Source organism: Scyliorhinus canicula, chromosome 1, assembly GCF_902713615.1.
Source record: "Scyliorhinus canicula chromosome 1, sScyCan1.1, whole genome shotgun sequence".
Classification (NCBI taxonomy): domain Eukaryota; kingdom Metazoa; phylum Chordata; class Chondrichthyes; order Carcharhiniformes; family Scyliorhinidae; genus Scyliorhinus; species Scyliorhinus canicula.
The window spans coordinates 310,151,953-310,176,324 of NC_052146.1; the positions used below are offsets into that span (position 1 = coordinate 310,151,953).

A 24,372-nucleotide genomic window follows, 5' to 3' on the forward strand; every position below is an offset into this window, starting at 1 on the left:
GTTTGTTACTCTCCTGTGAAAAACCTTGTGAGGTTTCTCTATGTTTAAGGTGCTAAATGAGACCATAAGATAAAGGAGCAGAATTAGGCCATTCGGCCCATCGAGTCTGTTCCGCCATTCAATCATGGCTGAAGTTTGTCTCATCCCCATTCTCCTGCCTTCTCCCCATAACCTCTGATTCCCTTATTAATCAAGAACCTATCTATCTCTGTCTTAAAGACACTCAGTGATTTGGCCTTCACAGCCTTCTACGGCAAGAGTTCCACAGATTCACAATCGTCTGGTTGAAGAAATGCCTCCTCATTTCAGCTTCAAAGGATTGTCCCTTCAGTCTGAGGCTGTGCCCTCGGGTTTGAGTCTCTCCTACTGGTGGAGACATCCGCTACATAAATGCCAGTTGTTGTTACCAAAGGGAGAAGGGATTGATTCCAGTGATTTTCAACAAATGTTTCAACCATTTACGTTTTTGCAGCAAATGTGTCTCTCACTGTGTGAACTGTGTTAAACCAACTTAATGTGGGCAACGTGCACTCAGTGAATCATAAACGTCGCTTATCAATATCCACCCAGAAGGGGAGCAGCCATTGGCTCATTGTCATTGCTTCCTCTGTATCTTCATTCCCTCCTGTGAAAAAGGAGATTAAAGAAGCTTCTGTCGGCTGGGACACTTTGTGTTTCAATGTATTTACTGGACATGCAATAAACGGTGTGGATGAAGAGGATTGTTATTCTGTTGAGATGATCAGTAAAACACTTTTTGTTGTGACTCTGTCACTCTGTGTTTCTGGGGGTAAGTACAAGTTTTAGTTTGGTTTGAAGAAGTTTAACTTGTTATAAAAGAACTCTCCCTGGTTTGTGCTGCGGTGTCTCTGCACCTGGAACTTGTGTGAATTCTAGAGTTAGAACATTCAAACTGGACATGAGAGTTACAGCAGAATTTATCACCATATTGAGAATGTTTAGTGCACCTGACACAGTTGCACAGACTGGGAACACTGGTCGGAAAACTCGGTTTTCCCATTCTTCTCTGTTATTCATTTAATGTAACAATGGGTTTGAGTGACAGTCTGGACATTAAATGGGTGTGTTTGGATGGATTGATCAATCTGTTCATTAAGCGGATGTATTTGGGGTGGATTGAATTAATCTGTACATTAAATTGGTGTATGTGGTGTGGATTGAATTCATCTGTTCATTAAATTGGTGTATTTAGGGTGGTTTGAATACATCTGTAAATTCGTACATTAAGTGGGTGTATTTGGGGTGGATAGAATTAATCTGTGCATTTAACTAACAGACAAATGGTGGTAATTTGTGCTGTTCATTTTAAATTTGTTGTTTGGGATGTTTATTATGGACTAAATCATCTATCGGTCAGCTCAATGCCACAGTTTTTCAATGCAACAACACATCTGAATGATGACAATGCTTTTCTCGCTCTCATTTCCCAGAATGTCAGCTTTAATTGAGAGCTCAACTTCCTGAAAAGGCAGCTAAACCCACGGCTTTCTGACTGAGGGATACAAGTGCCCCAAACTGAGCCAGGCTGACACATTAGCTTCACTGCTGCTGTAGAATGTCAGCCTGTACTCTATAGATTTATAGAACAGTACAGCACAGAACAGGCCCTTCGGCCCTCGATGTTGTGCCGAGCAATGATCACCCTACTCAAACCCACGTATCCACCCTATACCCCTAACCCAACAACCCCCCCCCCCCCCCCCCCCCCCCCCGCCTTAACCTTACTTTTTAGGACACTACGGGCTATTTAGCATGGCCAATCCACCTAACCCGCACATCTTTGGACTGTGGGAGGAAACCGGAGCACCCGGAGGAAACCCACGCACACACGGGGAGGACGTGCAGACTCCACACAGACAGTGACCCAGCCGGGAATCGAACCTGGGACCCTGGAGCTGTGAATCATTTGTGAAGCTCACCAGATCTGTTTCACAGACAGAATATAGTGAGGAACACCCTCATCATCTCCCAATCTGCCGCTCAAAGGGAAAGGCTCTCTGCCGGGAATGTGATTGTTTAATCTTCCAGAGTTCAGTCCTGCCTTCTCACAACAAGAAGTGCAAACCGGACCAGAAAGGGGAAGCACCATTTTCTGCATCAAAGTGGAACCTCACTGTCCTTGTGATATTGTGATGATCCAAGGGTGATTGCAGAGTGTGGACCCTCCACAGTGTCCTGTAGAGATGGGGGTGGGAAAAATGTATCTTCATTCTTATCGGGAGTTCTTTTCTCTTGATTTAACAAGGCCAATTTTGTATGAGAAAAGCACATGAGGGGCTGAGTGCAAATGTTTTGCATATTCTCAGGAGAAACTTCAGATAGAAATTATACCACGTTCATTTGAAATCCTGGATTGCCTAATCCAGTTTGAACCAATCAGACGGGGAGATCAGGGATACAGAAGGTTCGATTAGTTTCAGTGAAGAAAATATAAAAATCAGTTGAATTTTCAAATCCATTTTATCTGTTGTATTTTCCCCTGAAATCCAGTCTCAGTAATGAGCCGTGTGTTCAGCAGCAACATCACTCTGTCCTGGAAGGCCATAAGACCATAAGACATAGGAGACGAATTAGGCTACTCGGCCCATCGAGTCTGCTCCGCCATTCATCATGGCTGATATTTTCTCATTCCCATTTTCCTGCCTTCTTCCCATAATCCCTGATCCTCTTATTAATCAAGAACCAATCTATCTCTGTCTTAAAGACACTCAGTGATTTGGTCTCCACAGCCTTCAGCGGCAAAGAGTTCCACAGATTCACCTCTCGCTGGCTGAAGAAATTCCTCCTCATCTCTGTTTTAAAGTATGGTCCTCTGTTTCTTGTTTTTCTTACAAGTGGAAACATTCTCTCTACGTCGACTCTATCCAGGCCTCACGGTATCCTGTAAGTTTCAATAAGATTCCCCCCTCATCCTTCGAAACTCCAACGAGTACAGACACAGAGTCCTCAACCATTCCTCATATGACAAGTTCCTAATGAAAATGAAAATCGCTTATTGTCACGAGTAGGCTTCAATGAAGTTACTGTGAAAAGCCCCTAGTCGCCACATTCCGGCGCCTGTCCGGGGAGGCTGAAACGGGAATCGAACCGTGCTGCTGGCCTGCTTGGTCTGCTTTAAAAGCCAGCGATTTAGCCTGGTGAGCTAAATCAGCCCCTATAATTCCAGGGATCATTCTTGTGAACCTCCTCTGGACCCTTTCCAAGGCCAGTATATCCTTCCTTAGATACAGGGCCCAAAACTGCTCACAATACTCCAAATGGGGTCTGATCAGAGCCTTCTACAGCCTCAGAAGTACATCCCTGGTCTTGTAATCTAGCCCTCTCGACATGAATGCTGACATTGCATTTGCCTTCTGGACTGCCGACTGAACTTGCACAGATTGTAGACGACACAAAGGTTGGTGGAATTGCGGATAGCGATGAGGACTGTCAGAGGATACAGCAGGATTTAGATTGTTTGCAGACTTGGGCGGGGATATGGCAGATGGAGTTTAATCCGGACAAATGTGGGGTAATGCATTTTGGAAGGACTAATGCAGGTAGGGAATATACAGTGAATGGTAGAACCCTCAAGAGTATTGAAAGTCAGAGAGATTTAGGTGTACAGGTCCACAGGTCACTAAAAGGGGCAACACAGGTGGAGAAGGTAGTCAAGAAGGCATACGGCATACTTGCCTTAATTGGCCGGGTATTGATTATAAGAATTGGCAAGTCATGTTGCAGCTATATAGAAGCTTAGTTAGGCCACACTTGGAGTATAGTGTTCAATTCTGGTTGCCACACTACCAGAAGGATGTGGAGGCTTTAGGGAGGGTGCAGAAGGGATTTACCAGGATGTTGCCTGGTATGGAGGGCATTAGTTATGAGGAGTGGTTGAATCAACTCGGTTTGTTCTCACTGGAACGACGGAGGTTGAGGGGTGACCTGACAGAAGTCTACAAAATTATGAGGGGCATAGACAGAATGGATAGTCAGAGGCTTTTTCCCAGGGTAGAGGGTCAATTACTAGGGGGCATAGGTTTAAGGTGTGAGGGGCAAGGTTTAGAGCAGATGTACGAGGCAAGTTTTTTACACAGAGGGTAGTGGGTGCCTGTAACTCGCTGCCAGAGGAGGTGGTGGAAGCAGGGACGATAGTGACATTTAAGGGACATCTTGACAAATACATGAATAGGTTGGGAATAGAGGGATACGGACCAAGGAAGTGTAGTAAATTGTAGTTTAGTCAGGCAGCACGGTCGGCACGGGCTTGGAGGGCCGAAGGGCCTCTTCCTGTGCTGTACTTTTCTTTGTTCTTTGTTCTTTGTAAAACATATAAGGTGGGTGTGTCGAGAACCAGGGGTCACAGTCTGAGGATTCAGGGTAAAGCATTTCGGACAGGGCTGAGGAGACATTTCTTCACCCAAAGAGTGGTGAGCCTGTGGAATTCATTACCATCGGAGGTAGTTGATGCTAAAACATTGAATATATTCAAGAGGTGGCTGGAAATAGCACTTGGGGAGAATGGGATCAAAGGCGATGGGGAGAAAGCAGGATTAGGCTATTGAGTTGGATGATCAGCCATGATGGTGATAAATGGCGGAATAGGCTCGAAGGGCCAAAAGGCCTCCTCCTGCTCCTATATTCTATGTATCTATGAATGAATTCACCCATGATTACTGTATTTACCTTGTCACAGGCACATCTAATTTCCTGACTTATATCATGACCGACATCACCATGACTGTTTGGTGGGCTGTAAACAATTCTGATCAATGTGTCCTGCGCCCTTGCTGTTTCTTAGCCCAGCCCAGATTTCACATCTTGTTCTTGTTCTCTAATCTCCTTTGTACTGACCTTATCCACTATTATCAACATTACCCCATCGCCAGTATGGTGATATGCATGCACACCAGTGACGTGTTTCAGCAAGTTGGATGCGTCACAAGGCTTTTGGCAGCTCAAACTGGACGAAGCGAGCACAAAGCTGTGTATGTTTAACACACCCTTCAGGCTATTGTTTCCTCTGCCTAGGAGCGGTCTTACTGCTTCAAAATGCAGAAGGCAACTGGCTGCCTGTGGCAATCGCCTCCATGTCAGAGACGGAATGCAGGTATGTGCAAATTGAAAAGGAATAACTTGGTTTAATCAATGGCTTGGCCAAATTCCATGATAATGTGTTTGGTCTTCCGACCTTTCTTGTGGAGACTGACCACAGGCCACTCGCCTCAATTGCACCGAAGAATTTCAGTGAAGTGTCCGCGAGAATCCAGTGCATAGTGATGAAGCTCCAACGCTATGATTTCGATCTAATCTACACACCAGGCAAGCATCTCATTGTCGCTGAAATGCTTCCCTGAGCCACGGCCATTAACGGGACACGCCTGGTTGGTGAGGACATGCAAGTCCATGTTGATCTTGTCACGTGATCTTCCAGTCTCTGATGATAAGTCAGGTCTAATGAAGGAAGAAACAGCCAAGGACACAGTCCTCCAACACGTAATAAAGTATCTCCACGAGGGATGGCCTAAGGGTTCCTGATCAGGTTATTACAATGTGAGGGCAGAGCTGAGTGAGATGAATGGATTTCCACAGCAACAGCGCAGGATTGTGGTTCCATATTCCTGGAGGACACCCATTCTCAAAAAGCACCTTGGAAGACACCTGGACATTGAAAAGTGCAAGTGCAGGGCCAGGGATACAGTTTATTGGCCCAGTAGCACCCAAGACATTGCAGCCATGGTTGATGGCTGTGACACTTGTCAGGAGTTCCAGTGCAGGCAGAGCAAAGAGCCGATGGGCATGGGGGAAATCATCACAACCCCTTGGCAGAAGGTGGACATGGATCAGACCAAGCAGGCCAGCAGCACGGTTCGATTCCCGTACCAGCCTCTCCGGACAGGCGCCAGAATGTGGCGACTAGGGGTTTTTCACAGTAACTTCATTGAAGCCTACTCGTGACAATAAGCGATTTTCATTTCATTTCATTTTCATCTTTCCCACTTCAATGGAAGAGACCTTTTGGTCATCGACTGCATCTGTAATTATCTGGAGGTAGCACTGCCAGCGAACCCTACTGCAGAAAGCCATTGGCAGCCAGGAGGACATGGATCTGGCACCTTTGGCCTATCGGTCTGACCGCTCATCAATGCGCTGTCACCAGCACAGCTGCTGATGAACAGGTAGCTACGGACCACCCTGCCTTCCATCACAGCTCACCCCGTGGATCGAGGACCGGAGCGGAAGCTGCTTCTTCAGAAAAGGAGGCAGAAGGGGTTCTACGGTAGATTCACCAGGAAGCTCCAGCCAGCACATCCAGGTGACCCGGTTAGGCTGGAGAATGCCAATGGAAACAGATGGGTAAGGCTGGCAAAGGTACTGCAACAGGCTGGCCCACATCTGTGGAAGGGAAATTAATGAGTTGCCAATTTAGAAGCATGCTGGGAAATGCTTGACTATAGTTAACACTACTTTTTAGGGAAAATGCTGAAATATTCTGGTCTTGGCCTTGTTATGAAAACACATTGTCCTCCGAAAGATAACAAAATGTGTACTCAAATTGTTTTAGCCAAGGGCAAGAACATACGTACTATGTATTTCATCTTGTGTACTTTCCAAGGTCTATTTAATATAAACATGGCTGTTTACTTCAAGCTGTTATTTCAGACTATAAAAAATATCCTTCCTTCAATCGAATCTCAGAGTGCAGTGCAATGGCTTTGCAGCTAGAACACTCTCTCTCTGCAAATATATTTGTGCAAATTAATTTCCTTAATTCAAACCTCGAGGAATTTGTCTTTATTATGATTTCCATGACAACATCCGTTTCTCAACATCATTGAGGATGGCTCAGTCTTGCGGAGAAACCGAAGAGCGCGGTTCAAAGTTCAATGTCCCTTCGTTTTGTCCAACAGAAGAGTTGGTATGTAATCCCAAAACACCTGAAGAGGATACAGACCACCAATCAGAGTCAGCACTCAGAGAAACATCCGCAGCAATAAATACCGAACAAGCAGGAACACCAACGACAAATGAAGGTGAAACATGATCGCCGACTTCACCACTGCTCAGGAGATCAACCAGATTACATCTTAAACCTGACAGACTGAATCTGTAATGAACCGTGTAGTTACATGTTGAAAGCATTGTGAATGTCATGTTTGGTGAAGTACAGTTACATATGTAAATGTCAACACTTGCAAAGGAAGGGGGATGTGGTGATATGTATGTACACATTAATGTCTATATTCATCCATTAATGTACCTAGTTGTCTGTGCGACCTCTGACCAGCAGGTGGCAACAAGGATCCACCATGTGGCTCTACAGATCTGACAGGTGATAGTAAGTCATACTGGAGGACAGTCGTATTAGATGTAGCTCCATTAAAATGCACTTATTCATTACCGTTGGTATTATAGTTTGTTAATTATCTTTCCACTTTTTCATTTTGTCAATAATCTATTTTTCTAGTCAAAGAAGTAGATCTTCTGTGCGCACCTTTAGCAGAGCCACAACACAGAATATAACATCCAGTGTATTTTTTCCAGTCCTTCCTCAATGTGGACAATCCTTGAATATTCATTTCCTAGCCTTGGCCACCCAGCAGCCAAGTCTCCATAATACTTATTGGATCTTCCCTCTTTACTTCTATTAGTACCATCAATTCACCTGCTTTATTGTGAATGCTGTGTACATTAAGATAGAGAGCTTTTAATTCAGATTTTCCCCTATTTTGACTCTATTTGCTGCTGATCTTTGTTTCTGCCACCTTCGACTTTCATCTACTACTTTTCTATTCCCATTTCCAGCTTTATTTTCCTGTTATGGGAATTCCCAGTCAGGTTCCCTCAGGCTCTGCTCTTTATTGGTTGCTCTTTCCTGCATTAAAACAGTGACTACACTTCAAAAGGGGCTAGGGGCTGATTTAGCACAGGGCTAAATCGCTGGCTTTGAGAGGCGACCAAGGCAGGCCAGCAGCACGGTTCAATTCCCTTATCAGCTTCCCCCAACAGGCGCCGGAATGTGGCGACTAGGGGCTTTTCACAGTAACTTCATTTGAAGCCTACTTGTGACAATAAGCGATTTTCATTCATTTTCATTTCATTTCATTTCAAAAGAACATCATTGGCTGGGAAGCACGTTGAGATGTCGAGTAGATGTGCAAAGTGCTGCATAAATACAAATCTTTCTTTCTTTTACAACCAGATTATTGATGGACTCTGGGTCATTGCTCATTACTAATTCAAATGTGTCCTTAATGCGTCTGAAACATATTCTGAACACTGTTCAACCCACAGAAACTGCAGGCCATGAGCTCACACATCTACACAGAACGTTGTTACTGATGGTGATAAGAAGCTGTCATCAGCCTCAGGAAAGGCCCACACAGAGGCCTCAGGTCAGACAGGAATCCAGGGTGTAAAATATAAACAGCAGCAAACCACATCGTAGAAACCACAAAATCACCCGTTTCACCAGAACCTCCTCCCAACAGCAAGTGAATTCCAGGTTGTAATGTCCAAGATGGTTTACTTCACAGTTCAGTGAGAAAGCCACAGCCTCTTGTCCAATTCTTCTTCCTTTATCTGGAGACGCCCACTGTGTCTCAGAGCAGCTCATTCTCTTTCCCTCCTCCAGAGCTCCGACTTTCATCTTGTTTTCTGTCAAACGGTTTAATTGTTGCCGCTTTCTCTGCCCTTCCAGCTCCACCGGAGATTATCAAAGTTGTTGAGTTCCATCAGAACATTTTCCTTTCCCGTTGCTGCCTCTTCCCACAAAGTCAGCTCATTTATATTAACAGTTCTAATTCTGTGTTCATTCACTTTGTGTTTGTCGGAGCGCTTTCAAGGACTGAGTACTGAGCTGGCTTTTACGTGGGGTTCCTCCCTCTTAGTTACAGATTGGCTGAACACAAAGACCTGCATCAACTCTCATTAAGACGGCTTTATTTTCCAAGCTTGGTCAATGTACACGGGAGAGTGATTTGGATAAATGCCAAAACCACCCCACTTTCCACTGGTGCAGGCGCCCCAGTTATACAATTTCCAGTTGGACTTGATACACTCCCTGGAGCTGTCAATTTTATACTGACCAATGAAGTTTACTTTAAGCAGCATGATGACTGTGTGATCAGCTCATTGTTTAACCCCATTCTGCCACCTTTTATTTAGCAGGATTCTTTATCCATTATGTCTTGTTTATCTCCCATCCCCATGTTGCTTATCTCAGCCAGTTCCTGCCCACCGCATTCTTCATCTAGGGGCAGGATGTTGAAGTTGGTTCCTCTTTGTACCATGGATTGTCTGAGACATGATTCTGGGGCCACTGATAAGAAATGCTCACTCAGCTGACTGTGGTGACTGGGTCAGTTAGTTGCTAACCACACTATCTCTGTCTAATTCTGTTTGTCTTAACAACATGGGCAAGTTAGTCAGCATAAATCCCATCATGCACTGCGGCTGCTGCTTTTAGCAAGAGTTTGAATGCTTGTTATTGTTATGCTCTAAAAATACATGTTTAATGGTTAATAATGATTGCTGGGTATCCTTTCTATCATTAGTCTCAATCCTCAATAAACTCAACTGATGTAGAACTATTCTAGTGTTATCCTAGCTATCCGGTTTTAAGGGGGTCCCCTCTCAGGACCCACCCTTCACTGTTCAGTGCTGCTCTTTTTTTATTCTCGTCTTGTGTCTCCTCGTTACAGATTTCTGAATCTATTTTGGTGAACTGCTGCCTCACTATTTACCGTAAGAAGTCTGACAACACCAGGTTAAAGTTCAACATGTTTGTTTCAAACACTAGCTTTCGGAGCACTGCACCTTCCTCATTCCTCATTCACCTGACGAAGGAGCAGTGCTCCGAAAGCTAGTGTTTGAAACAAACCTGTTGGACTTTAACCTGGTGTTGTAAGACTTCTTACTGTGCTCACCCCAGTCCAACGCCGGCATCTCCACATCATCACTATTTAGCGTCAGTGTTGATCTACAAGCTCCCTCATGTCTCAACTTCACTAATGACAGGATTTGAACTTCCCTGTCAGGAACTATCTCCTGCTGCCTGAAAATCTGTCTGTACAGTTTGAATTCATTCTCATCGAGTTTTGCAGCACAGAAACAGGCCCTTCGGCCCATCACACCCCTGCCACCCATCACCTCCCTGTCTAATCCCGTTTTCCAGCCCTTGGACCGTAGCCTTGTATCTGCGGCATTTCAACTGCTGATCTAAATACTTTTTGAAAGGTAATGAGGGTTCCTGCCTCTACCACCCTCTCAGGCAGCGAGTTCCAGATTCCCACCACCCTCAGAGTGAAAATGCTTTTCCTCACATCTCCACTAGACTCCTACCCCTTATCTTAAACCTGTGCCCCTTGATTACTGACCCCTCCGCTTAGGGAAAAGGGGCTGGTTTAACACACTGGGCTAAATCGAAAGACAGGTCAGGTTCAATTCCCATACCAGCCTCCCCAAACAGGCGCCGGAATGTGGTGACTAGGGGCTTTTCACAGTAACTTCATTTGAAGCCTACTTCTGACAATAAGCGATTTTCATTTTGTTTCATTTCATTTCATTTCAAGTACCTTCCTTTCCACCCTATCTTTGTTCTTCACAATTTAATTCACCTCAGTCAGGTTCCCGCTCAGCCTCTCTGCTCCAGGGAAAACTACCCCAGCCTATCCAATCTCTGTTGGTAGCTGAAACGCTCCAGCCCAGGCACCATCCTGGTGAATCTCCTCTGCACCCTCTCCAGCGCAATCACTTCCTTTCTATAGTGTGATGTCCAGAACTGCACACAGTACTCCAGCTGGGGCCTAACCAGCGTTTATACAGATCCAGCACAACCCTCCTGCTCTTCTATTCAATGCCTCGGTTAATAAAGACAAGAATCCCATTGTCCTTCTTAACCTCCTTACCAACCTTTCCTGCTGCCTTCTGAGATCTGTGAACCTGCACACCAAGGCCCCTTTGATCCTCTCTACTTCCCAGGGTCCGACCATTCCGAGGCCAATGAGAATACCGGGTCAGACCCGCTCATGACATCAAACAGCGTTTACTGTACATGCGTTCCGGACCGCATTAATGCCGTTGTCATGGTGATGGAGATTTGCGATTTAGCGTCAAATTGGCACCCGCTGCGATCCTGGCGATGGAACCAATTTTCTGCCGAATTGCGTTTTGCGATTTCAGCGTCAGCCAGGGAAGAATCCCCGCCTCGTTCTCCCTTTGACAAAACCATGCTGACCATCCTTGATTAGCCCTTGACGCGCCAAGCGGAGCTTAATTCTGTCCCTCAGAATCTTTTCCAGTAGTTCCCCTCCCCCTGAAGTTAGGCTCACGGGCCTGTAATTTCCTGGTACGTCCTCACTTCCCTTCCTGAATAATTGTCCCACATTAACTGTCCTCCGGTCCTCTTGTGCCCAGAGATGATTGAAACTGTTTGTAAAAGCGGCTGAAATCTCCTCCCTTCTCTCCCACAGCAACCTGGAATACATCTTATCTGGCCCCAGGGATTTATCCACTTTTAGATCTGTTAAAATGTTATGTAATTCAAGTTGTTATGGGCCAGGGTTTAGAGAACCCCAAAGTGTATCATGGAGTTCACCTGACCCACAACTTTTAATAGATTGTGGTATGGGGAGCACACGGCCCACTCTACAGGTGTGGTACAGCAGAAAATGGACCAGTGGTTTTTAAAACAAAACCATGTTTATTCTATGACCTCAAGTTAACCTTTTTAAAACAAACAGTGAATATCTTAGCAACCAGTAAATCAAATACACCCCCCAAAGAATGCAACACTAAGTAACCTGTATGCTGTCCTTTTGGACCCAAAAAGACTTAACAAACCTTCAAACAGGATTACATTAGGTTTACATTCTATATTGAGACCTTTTTTACAATTATGAGTTCACCAAATGATACATAGATAGTCTTTGGATGGCGGATCACAATAGCAGAGCGGCTCATTGATAAACACAAACACACCCAAGCTCTTTCTCAAAATGAAACTAAAAAAGCAGAAGTAGAGCTCAGGATGGTCTACACCTGGACCAGAGGGGTACCAATATCCTGGGGGGGAAATTTGCGAATTCTCTTCTGGAGGGATTAAACTAGTTCAGCAGGGGATTGGGAACCTGAATTGTAGCTCCAGTATACAGGAGATTGAGAGTAGTGAGTTCATGAGTAAGGTTTCAAAGTTGCAGGAGTATACCGGCAGGCAGGAAGGTGGTTTAAAGTGTGTCTTCTTCAATGCCAGGAGCATCCGGAATAAGGTGGGTGAACTTTCGGCATTGGTTGGTACCTGGGACTTCGATGTTGTGGCCATTTCGGAGACATGGATAGAGCAGGGACAGGAATGGTTGTTGCAGGTGCCTGGGTTTAGATATTTCAGTAAGCTCAGGGAAGGTGGTAAGAGAGGGGGAGGGGTGGCATTGTTAGTCAAGGACAGTATTACGGTGGCAGAAAGGAAGTTTGATGAGGACTCGTCTATTGAGGTAGTATGGGCTGAGGTTAGAAACAGGAAAGGAGAGGTTTTTCTATAGGCCTCCAAAAAGATCCAGAGATGTAGAGGAAAGGATTGCAAAGATGATTCTGGATCGGAGCCAAAGCAACAGGGTAGTTGTTATGGGGGACTTTAACTTTCCAAATATTGACTGGAAACCCTATAGTTCGAATACTTTAGTTGGTTCCGTTTTTGTCCAATGTGGGCAGGAGTGTTTCCTGACGCAGTATGTAGATAGGCCAACGAGAGGCGAGGCCGTATTGGATTTGGTACTGAGTAATGAACCAGGATAGGTGTTAGATTTGGAGGTAGGTGAGCACTTTGGTGATAGTGACCACAATTCGATTACGTTTACTTTAGTGATGGAAAGGGATAGGTATATACCACAGGGCAAGAGTTATATCTGGGAGAAAGGCAATCATGATGTGATGAGGCAAGACTTAGGATGCATCGGCTGGAGAGGAAAACTGCAGGGGATGCGCACAATGGAAATGTGGAGCTTGTTCAAGGAACAGCTGCTGCGTGTCCTTGATAAGTATGTACCTGTCAGGCAGGGAGGAAGTGGTCGAGCGAGGGAACCGTGGTTTACTAAAGCAGTTGAAACACTTGTCAAGAGGAAGAAGGAGGCTTATGTAAAGATATGAGACGTGAAGTTTCAGTTAGAACGCTTGAGAGTTACATGTTAGCTAGGAAGGCTCTAAAGAGAGAGCTGAGAAGAGCCAGGAGGGGACATGAGAAGTCTTTGGCAGGTAGGATCAAGGATAACCCTAATGCTTTCTATAGATATGTCAGGAATAAAAGAATGACTAGAGTAAGAGTAGGGCCAGTCAAGGACAGTAGTGGGAAGTTGTGCGTGGAGTCCGAGGAGATAGGAGAGGTGCTAATGAATATTTGTCGTCAGTATTCACACAAGAAAAAGACAATGTTGTCGAGGAGAATACTGAGATTCAGGCTACTAGACTAGAAGGGCTTGAGGTTCATAAGGAGGAGGTGTTAGCAATTCTGGTAAGTGTGAAAATAGATAAATCCCCTAGGCTGGATGGGATTTATCCTAGGATACTCTGGGAAGCTAGGGAGGAGATTGTTGAGCCATTGGCTTTGATCTTTAAGTCATCTTTGTCTACAGGAATAGTGCCAGAAGACTGGAGGATAGCAAATGTCCCCTTGTTCAAGACGGGGAGTAGAGACAACCCTGGTTACTACAGACCAGTGAACCTTACTTCTGTTGTGGGCAAAGTCATGGAAAGGTTTATAAGAGATAGGATGTATAATCATCTGGAAAGGAATAATTTGATTAGAGATAGTCAACACAGTTTTGTGAAGGGTAGGTCGTGCCTCACTAACCTGATTGAGTTCTTTGAGAAGGTGACCAAACAGGTGGATGAGGGTAAAGCAGTTGATGTGGTGTATACGGATTTCAGTAAAGCGTTTGATAAGGTTTCTCACGGTAGGCTATTGCAGAAAATACGGAGGCATGGGATTCAAGGTGATGCAGCAGTTTGGATCAGAAATTGGCTAGCTGGAAGAAGACAAAGGGTGGTGGTTGATGGGAAATGTTCAGATTGGAGTCCATACTAGTGCTGTACGACAAGGATCTGTTTTGGGGCCACTGTTTTTTGTCATTTTTATAAATGACCTGGAGGAGGGCGTAGAAGGATGGGTGAGTAAATTTCCAAATGACACTAAAGTCGGTAGAGTTGTGGGCAGTGCAGAAGGATGTTACAAGTTACAGAGGGACATAGATAAGCTGAAGAGCTGGGCTGACAGGTGGCAAATGGAGTTTAATGCAGAAAAGTGTGAGGTGATTCATTTTGGAAGGAATAACAGGAAGACAGAGTACTGGGCTAATGGTAAGATTCTTGGTAGTGTGGATGAGCAGAGAGATCTCGGTTTCCATGTACATAGAACCCTGAAAGTTGCCACCCAGGTTGAGAGGGTTGTTAAGAAGGCGTACGGTGTGTTAGCTTTTATTGGTAGAGGGATTGAGTTTCGGAGCCATGAGGTCATGTTGCAGCTGTACAAAACTCTGGTGTGGCCGCAGTTGGAGTATTGCGTGCAATTCTGGTCGCCGGACTATAGGAAGGAAGTGGAAGCATTAGAAATGGTGCAGAGGAGATTTACCAGAATGTTGCCTGATATGGAGTGAAGATCTGGGGCGGAATTCTCCGACCCCCCGCAGGATCGGGGAATCGCCCGTGGCCGGTGTAAATCCCGCACCCGCCGTGGCCGGAATTCTCCGCCACCCGGAAATCGGCGGGAGCGAGAATCACGCCCCGCCGATCGGCGTGCCCCACGGCGCATATCGCGTGCCCCACATGGCGATTCTCCAGCCTGCGATAGGCCGAAGTCCCGCCGCTGACAGGCCAATCCCGCCGACATGGTTTAAACCAATCTGTTACCGGCGGGATTGGCGGCGTGAGCTGGCCTCCGGGTTCCTGGGGGGGCGCGGGGCGTTCGGACCCCGGGGGATGCCTCCACGGTGGCCTGGCCCGCGATCGGGGCCCACCGATCGGCCGGCGAGCCAGTGCCGTGGGGGCTCTCTTTTTCTTCTGCCGCCGCCACGGCCGCCACCACGGCGGACGCGGAAGTGACCCCCCCTACCGCACATGCGCCGGTGGTGATGTCAGCGGCCACTGACGCACGGCGCATGCGCGGACTGGCGAAGGCCTTTCGGCCATCCCCGACGCCGGGCGGCGTAGCGCCAAAGGCCGTTGGCGCCGGTTTTGGCATCGGTCGGCATAGCGGAAACCACTCCGGCGCGGGCCTAGCCCCTAAACGTTTGGAGAATTCCGCAGCTTTGGGGAGGCCCGACGCCAGAGTGGTTGGCGCCACTCCGCTACGCCGGGCCCCCCCCCGCCCCGCCAGGTAGGGGAGAATCCCGGCCCTTATGAGGAAAGGCTGAGGGACTTGAGGCTGTTTTCGTTAGAGAGAAGAAGGTTAAGAGGTGACTTAATTGAGGCATACAAGATGATCAGAGGATTAGATAGGGTGGACAATGAGAGCCTTTTTCCTCGGATGGTGATGTCTAGCACGAGGGGACATAGCTTTAAATTGAGGGGAGATAGATATAGGACAGATGTCAGAGGTAGGTTCTTTACTCAGAGAGTAGTAAGGGCGGGGAATGACCTCCCTGAAACAGTAGTTGACCCGCCAACACTAAGGGCATTCAAATGGTCATTGGATAGACATATGGACGATAAGGGAATAGTGTAGACGGGCTTTAGAGTGGTTTCATAGGTCGGCGCAACATCGAGGGCTGAAGGGCCTGTACTGCGCTGTAATGTTCTAAGTTCTATGTTCAGCTCCACCCACACTCTGACATCACTCCAGTAACATGATTAGCTCAATTTCTTAAAGTACATTTCCTAAACACCCATTTCTTAAATGACACCTCACATGACACCTCCCCCCAAGAAAAAAAAACCCATCAACTTCAAGATGGTTTCATTTTTCACCTTTTCACCATCCTTTAAGAAATGCACACAGTAAATACACTTTACATTTCAAAAGATAACACACGCAAATAGGTGTAATAATATAGTCCATTTTTTTTCCCTTCTTCTTCCTCCAACTGAAATTGCTTCCGTTCATCACATTCGTGACAAAACATCAGCGATCACAATTTATCGCCCTGCCACATGTACTATTTTTAAATGAAATGGCTGGAACAGTAAACTCCTGTGAAACAGCCTTGCATTGTTATACCGGAATCGCTCCAAAACTGTTAGCACCTTATGATCAGTATATATAATGATGTCAGACGGTTTGCTGGTCACATAAATGTGAAAATGTTGCAAAGCCAGCACCAAGCTCAAAGTCTCCATCTCAATCGTTGAATACTTTTTCTGGTGAGAATTCAATTTCTTTGAAAAATAACCAATAGGCCGCTCTAGCCCTTCATCGTCATCCTGTAGAAGCACCGCACCTACCCCCACATCACTCACATCAACAGCCACTTTGAATGGTTTGGTATAATTTGGGATGGCTAACACAGGAGCAGTGGCTAACACAGTCTTCAGGCTGTCAAATGCCTGTTGACACTCCGTTGTCCACTAGAATTTGTTACGCTTCTTGAGCAAGTCAGTCAGTGGAGCGACAACGCTGCTAAAATTGGGGACACATTTCCGGTAAAATCCACTCAGACCAAGAAATTGCATTATTTCCCATCATGTCGAGGGTATCGGAAACTCCACAATAACTTTTGTTTTCACATCCCGTGGGACCATTCGACCCTGTCTGATTGTATGGTCAAGGAAAGTGACTTGGGCCTTTCCAAATTCACTTTTGGCTAGGTTTATCACCAAACCCACCTCCTGAAGTCGAGCAAATAATTCCATCAGATGTTTTAAATGTTCTTTCCATTTCTGGCTGAAAATTACCAGATCGTCAATGTATACAGCACAATTGGGTAATCCTGAAATGACTTTGTTAGTTAACCGTTGAAATGTGGCTGGGGCATTATTCATGCCAAATGGCATAACTTTGAATTGGTATATACCATCTGCAGTCACAGAAGCTGAAATCTTCTTCGCCCTTTCAGATAAAGGTACCTGCCAGTAACCTTTAAGTAAATCCAATTTGGAAATAAAAGCTGATTGTCCCACTTTCTCAATGCAATCCTCCTAATGTGGGCTAGGATAAGAGTCCGTTCTTGTCACTGCATTAACACTTCTATAGTCCACACACAACCGTTGGATACCGTCTGGTTTTGGTACCATCACTATGGGTGAGCTCCATTGGCTGCAACCCACTTCAATTATGCCATTTTTAAACATACTCTCAATCTCTTTGTTAACCTGTTCCAATTTTAAAGGGTTACGTCTGTATGGATGTTGTTTGATTGGAACAGCATTTCCCACATCTACATCATGTATAGTGTATTTAGTATTTCCCAATTTATCTCCGCAAACTTGCCCATGTGATATCAATAACTCTTTCAGGTCAGTTTGTTTTTCATCTGAAACATAACTCAACAATGTATCCCAATTTTTAAGAACATCCTCATTTTCCAATTTAATTTGAGGTGTGTCAAATTCAGTCATCTGGATTTGGTTCGTCACTTTGTGTTAGAATCATTAAAACCTCCTCCTTTTTCTCTCCTTCCCTCTCATAGTACCTTTTAAGCATATTCACACGACACACTCGGTGATTCTTCCTTCTATCTGGTGTTTTTACCACACAGTTCGCCTCACTTAATTTTCTTTCAATCTGATAAGATCCACAAAACCTAGCTTTTAAAAGTTCACCTATCACTGGTAACAACACAAAAACTTTATCTCCACTCGCAAAACGACAAACTTTGGATTTATTTTCTGCTATCCATTTCGTCACATTTTGTGCACCTTTGAAATGTTGTCTATCCAATTCAACTGTTCTATTTTAATCGTTCCCTAAAATTTGACACATAATCCAATAATGTAATTTCCGATTTTTCATCCACCAATTTTTCCTTATTCAATTTAAGTCCTCTTACCTCATTACCAAAAATTAGTTCAAAAGGACTAAATTTGGTTGACTCATTCGGTGCATCCTTAATTACAAACAATACGAATGGAATTCCTTTATCCCAATCCTCTGGATAATTGTGACAATACACCCTCAACATTGTCTTTAATGTCTGATGCCACCTTTCTAATGCTCCCTGCGAATCTGGGTGGTACGCAGTTGATTTAAATTATTTTATTCCGAAGCTATCCATAACTTCTTTGAATAACTATGAGGTAAAATTTGATCCTTGATCCGATTGCATTTCTGTGGATAGTCCATATCTAAAGAATTTAAGTAACTCCTCCACAATCTTTTTAGCTGTAATATTATGTACTGAAAGGCCTCTGGAAACCTAGTACAGTAGTCCCCCGTTATACCGTGCTCCGCAATACCGCGGTTCGCGATATACGGCGGGGGGGCTTATGGACCCCAACTTACTCGAAACTTACTTGCACTGGGATAAGGGGACAGAGCTGGGGCAACTTCAGGTTTCCAGTCGGGGAGCGGATTATTTTTAGCAAACAAGCCTGCCCAGAAAGTTGCTAAATGTAAAAGTTTGCAAAGTTAATCCTTCACCAATTGTCAGTTAACTGCGGGTGGCTGGATTGCTGACAGCAGCGAGAGTGATGGGCTGCATTCAGGAAGGGGAACCCTTACTCGCGGGCATTGGGGAGTGGGCTCAGTTTTAAAGCTTGGATGTTGACATCTAAACGACACATTTACATTAGTCACTGCCCAGGAAAGTGTGCCTGTCTCAATAACCGTGTGGATCTGCAGTCACTTGCCCTGTGGTCTCTGCTCCGCTTCGAACAGTCTGCGATATACGGCGGGGGGGGGGCTTATGGGAGGCTGTCTACCAATAACCCTGAAATGTTTAAATTAAAAAACCCCCATCGTGGATATCCGCGGCTCGGATGTAATGCGGGTGGCTGTCTTGGACCCCAACACCCGGGTTATAATGGGGGACGACTGTACACACATCCATTATAGCCAAAAGATATTGATCCCCACTTTTTGTTTTAGCAAGCAGTCCGACGCAATCAATTTTGACCTTGTAAAAGGTTCCTCGAATGCTGGAATGGGTATTAAGGGCACTGGTTTTATCACTGATTGAGGTTTCCCCATCACTTGACATGTGTGACATGATTTACAAAATCTAACTACATTTTTATGTAGTCCAGGCCAATAAAAATGTTTCTGGATTTTAGCTTGAGTTTTCCTTATTTCCAAATGACCTCCCACTGGTACCTCATGTGCAACTCGCAACACCTCCTTTCTATACCCTACCGGCAATTCTACTTGATGAACTTCTGCCCACTTTTCATCCGCCTGCATGTGTAAAGGTCTCCATTTTCTCATCAAGACATCAGTTTTACGGTAATAACATTCTGGTATACAGCCCGATTCCTCTTCCATGTATGCTTTCTGATACATCCGGTTTATTTCTACATCTTTCTGTTGTAACTCCGCCAATTTTCCTGAACTAAAAATATCTGCCTCATCCTCCACCTGTTCTTGTTCTTTTTCAACCATCTGATCAAAAATCGTTTCTGATAATTGCATTTCAACTTCATCTTCACTCTTTGATTTGTCCTCTTGTCTTAACCTGTGACTTTGCGACCTTGTTACTACACAATCCCGAAAAATCCCAGGATATTCGTCCTTCAGGACTTCAGTTGTCTGATTTTCCACTGGCTTATCAACCCCAGTAGGCATCACTCCCACCTGTGATCCAGCTATGTCATTACGCAAGATAAACTGTATTGCTGGACAAGATAGTTTGTCTATTACTCATACTACCACTTCACCACTCTTCACTAGACTAGAACATAGAACATAAAACATAGAACATTGAACATTACAGAGCAGTACAGGCCCTTCGCCCCTCGATGTTGCGCCAACCAATGAAACCACTCTAAAGCCCATGGACACTATTCCCTTATCATCCATAAGTTTATCCAATAACCATTTGAATGCCCTTAGACTTGGCGATTCCACTACTGTTGCAGGCAGGGCATTCTACGCCCTTACTACTCTCTGAGTAACGAACCTACCCCTGACATCTGTCCTATATCTATCTACCCTCAATTTAAAGCTATGTCCCCTCGTGCTAGACATCACCATCCGAGGAAAAAGTCTCTCACTGTCCACCCTATCTAATTCTCTGCTCATCTTGTAGGCCTCAATTAAGTCATCTCTTAACCTTCTTCTCTCTAACGAAAACAGCCTAAATCCCTCAGTTTTCCCTCGTAAGATCTTCCCTCCATACCAAGCAACATCCTGGTAAATCTCCTCTGCACACTTTCCAAAGCTTCCACATCCTTCCTATAATGCGGCGACCAGAATTGCTTGCAATACTCCAATTGCGGCCGCACCAGAGTTTTGGACAGCTGCAACATGACCTCATGGCTCTGAAACTCAATCCCTCTACCAATGAAGGCCAACACACCATAGGCCTTCTTCACAACCCTCTCAACCTTAGTGGCAACTTTCAGGGATCTAAGTACATGGACACCGAGGTCTCTCTGCTCATCCAGACCACCAAGAATCTTACCATTAGCCCAGTATTCTGTCTTCCTGTTATTCTTTCCAAAATGAATCACCTCACACTTTTCTGCATTAAACTCCAGGCTGAACATTTCCCATCAACCACCACCCTCTGTCTTCTTACAGCGAGCCAATTTCTGATCCAAACCGCTAAATCACCCTGAATCCCATGCCTCCGTATTTTCTGGAATAGCCTATGTGGGGATCCTTAACAAACGCTTTACTGAAATCCATATACACCACATCAACTGCTTTACCCTCGTCCACCTGTTTGGTCACCTTCTCAAACAACTCAATAAGGTTTGTGAGGCACGACCTACCCTTCACAAAACCGTGTTGACTATGTCTAATCAAATTATTCCTTTTCAGATGATTATACATCCTATCTCTTATAAACCTTTCCAGGACTTTGCCCACAACAGAAGTAAGGCTCACTGGTCTATAGTTACCGGGGTTGTCTCTACTCCCTTTCTTGAACAAGGGGACAACGTTTGCTATCCTCCAGTCTTCTGTCAACAATCCTGTAGACAATGATGACATAAAGGTCAAAGCCAAAGGCACAGCAATCTCCTCCCTAGCTTCCCAGAGAATCCTAAGATAAATCCCATCCGAACCAGGGGACTTATCTATTTTCACACTTTCCAGAATTGCTAACACCTCCTCCTTATGAACCTCAAGCCCTTTTAGTCTTGTAACCTGTATCTCAATATTCTCCTCAACAACATTGTCTTTTGCCTGTGTGAATACTGACGACAAATATCCATTTAGCACCTCTTCTATCTCCTCGGACTCCACGCACAACTTCCCACTGCTGTCCTTGACTGGCCCTACTCTTACCCTAGTCATTCTTTATTCCTGACATATCTATAGAAAGCATTAGGGTTATCCTTCATCCTACCTGCCAAAGAATTCTCATGTCTCCTCCTGGCTCTTCTTAGCTGTCTCTTTAGGTCCTTCCTAGCTAACTTGTAACTCTCAAGCGCCCTAACTGAACCTTCATGTCTCATTTTTGCATAAACCTCCTTCTTCCTCTTGACAAGTGTTTCAACTGCTTTAGTAAACCACGGTTCCCTCACTCAACCACTTCCTCCCTGCCTGACAGGTACATACTTATCAAGGACATGCAGTAGCTGTTCCTTGAACAAGCTCCACATTTCCATTGTGCCCATCCCCTGCAGTTTCCCTCCCCAGCCGATGCATCCTAAGTCTTGCCTCATTGCATCATAATTGCCTTTCCCCCAGATATAACTCTTGCCCTGTGGTATATACCTATCCCTTTCCATCACTAAGGTAAACGTAATCGAATTGTGGTCACTATCACCAAAGTGCTCACCTCCCTCCATATCTAACACCTGTCCTGGTTCATTACCCAGCACCAAATCCAATATGGCCTCACCTCTCGTTGACCTATCTACATACTGTGTCAAGAAGCCCTCCTGCACACATTGGACAAAATCGGACCCATCTAAAGTACTCGAACTAGAGCGTTTCCAGTCAATATTTGTAAAGTTAAAGTCCCCCATAACAACTACCCTGTTACTTTCGCTCCTATCCAGAATCATCTTTGCAATCCTTTCCTCTACATCTCTGGAACTTTTCGGAGGCCTATAGAAAACCCCTAACAGGGTGACCTCTCCTTTCCTGTTTCTAACCTCAGCCCATACTACCTCAGTAGACGAGTCCTCATCAAATGTCCTCTCAGCCACCGTAATACTGTCCTTGACTAACAATGCCACCCTTCCCCCTCTTTCACCACCTTCCCTGAGCTTATTGAAATATCTAAACCCTGACACCTGCAACAACCGTTCCTGTCCCTGCTCTATCCATGTCTCCGAAATGGCCACAACATCGAAGTCCCAGGTACTAACCCATGCCGCAAGTTCACCCACCTTATTCCAGATGCTCCTGGCATTGAAGTAGACACACTTTAAACCAACTTCCTGCCTGCAGTACACTCCTGCAGCTTTGAAACCTTACTCATGACCTCACTATTCTCAACGTCCTGTATACTGGAGCTACAATTCAGGTTCCCAATCCCCTGCTGAACTAGTTTAAACCCACCTGAAGAGCATGAGCAAATTTACCCCCCAGGATATTTGTACCCCTCTGGTGCAGGTGTAGACCATCCTGTTTGTAGAGGTCCCACCTACCCCAGAATGAGCCCCAATTATCCAGGAATCTGAAACCCTCCCTCCTGCACCATCCCTGTAGCCACGTGTTCAACTGCTCTCTCTCCCTATTCCTCGTCTCGCTAGCACGTGGCATGGGTAACAACCCAGAGATAATAACTCTGTTTGTCCTGGATCCAAGTTTCCACCCTAACTCCCTGAATTCCTGCCTTACATCCCTATCCCTTTTCTGACCTATGTTGTTGGTGCCTATGTGGACCACGACTTGGGGCTGCTCCCCCTCCCCCTGAAGGATCCCGAAAACACGATCCGAGTCTTCGCGGACTCTGGCACCTGGGAGGCAACACACCAACCGCGAGTCTCTCTCATTCCCACATAATCTCCTATCTATCCCCCTAACTATGGAGTCTCCAATGACTATTGCTCTACTCCTCACCCACCCGCTTCCCTTCTGAGCAACAGGGACAGACTCTGTGCCAGAGACCTGTACCCCATGGCTTACCCCTGGATAGTCGTCCCCCAACATTATCCAAAGTGGTATACTTGTTACTAAGGGGAACGACCACAAGGGATCCCTATACTGTCTGCTTCCTCCCAGCCCCTCTCACCGTCACCCATCTATCTTTATTCTTCAGAGTAACTACATCCCTGAAGCTTCTATCTATGACCACATCTGCCTCCTGAATCATCCGAAATTCATCTAGTTCCAGCTCCAATTCCCTAACACGGTTTCTGAGGAGCTGGAGATGGGTGCCCTTCCCACAGATGGAATTAGCAGGGACACTGACGGCGTCCCTCACCTCAAACATTCTGCAGGAGGAACATTGCACTGCCTTCCCTGCCATCCCCTCTCGATAAAACAAGAAAAAGAAAGGAAGAGTTTACCTGTTATTCACTCAACCCCTTAGGTTAGAGGAGATGGAAGGGTGGGGGACACGACAAGTGTAGTGTCTCGAGTTTAGCAGCCGCCCAACTTATATACAGGTACTAACAAATCTTCCCAGAAATCCCCACGGCCGACTTCCTGCAGCTCTAAAGGTAAGTTTTTAATGTTTACACTTACCTTCCCGACAGGTCCCTGGACCCTGCTCCCGCCAAAAATCTGAAGGCCGCTTCTTCTGCAATGTAAGTTTTTAAAGGTTAAACTTATCTTCCCGACAGCCCCCTGGACACTGCTCCGGCTGAGAATCTGAAGCCAGCCTTACCTTATATAATGGAACGCTACTCCTCTCACCCTGAATTCCACAAATCACCGCCTTTTCTGGCAATATTCTTCCCAAACTACATGATTCCTCATCTCCTACCATTAAAGATTGACGAACCCCTGTATCTCTTAAAATTGTGACTTCTTTACCTGCTACTCCTGATACACATGAGTAAACTTTATCCACACAAGTAAATTCTTTAAAGACATCTGACACCTTCTTAACAATTACTTCTTGAACAGGCTGTACAATCGATTGCACCTCCTTCGCTCCCCTTGGGCTTTCCTTTACCACTCTAATAAATTCCACTGTCTTATCCTGTTTTATCACATCAGCCTTCCCAGTGCTTTTCTTCAAACACCAACACTGTGGCTTTACATGGCCTAGTTTATTACAGTGAAAACATTTCATTTCTTTTCCACCCTCCTGGATTTTTTTTAAAATCTGAGGTACACTCTCTTTATTGTCTCCCATCAGATCACCTTTACCGTTACCACTTGAGTAT

General features: G+C 45.3%; 2 protein-coding genes across 2 annotated transcripts in view; one reads left to right on the plus strand and one right to left on the minus strand.

Annotated features, from left to right (window-relative positions):
• LOC119965474 (polymeric immunoglobulin receptor-like) overlaps positions 1-24,372 on the minus strand; it is a 610,457-nt gene that overhangs the window by 567,565 nt on the left and 18,520 nt on the right. The gene's annotated exons all lie outside the window — the stretch shown is intronic.
• LOC119976729 (immunoglobulin alpha-2 heavy chain-like) overlaps positions 1-24,372 on the plus strand; it is a 103,377-nt gene that overhangs the window by 43,529 nt on the left and 35,476 nt on the right. The gene's annotated exons all lie outside the window — the stretch shown is intronic.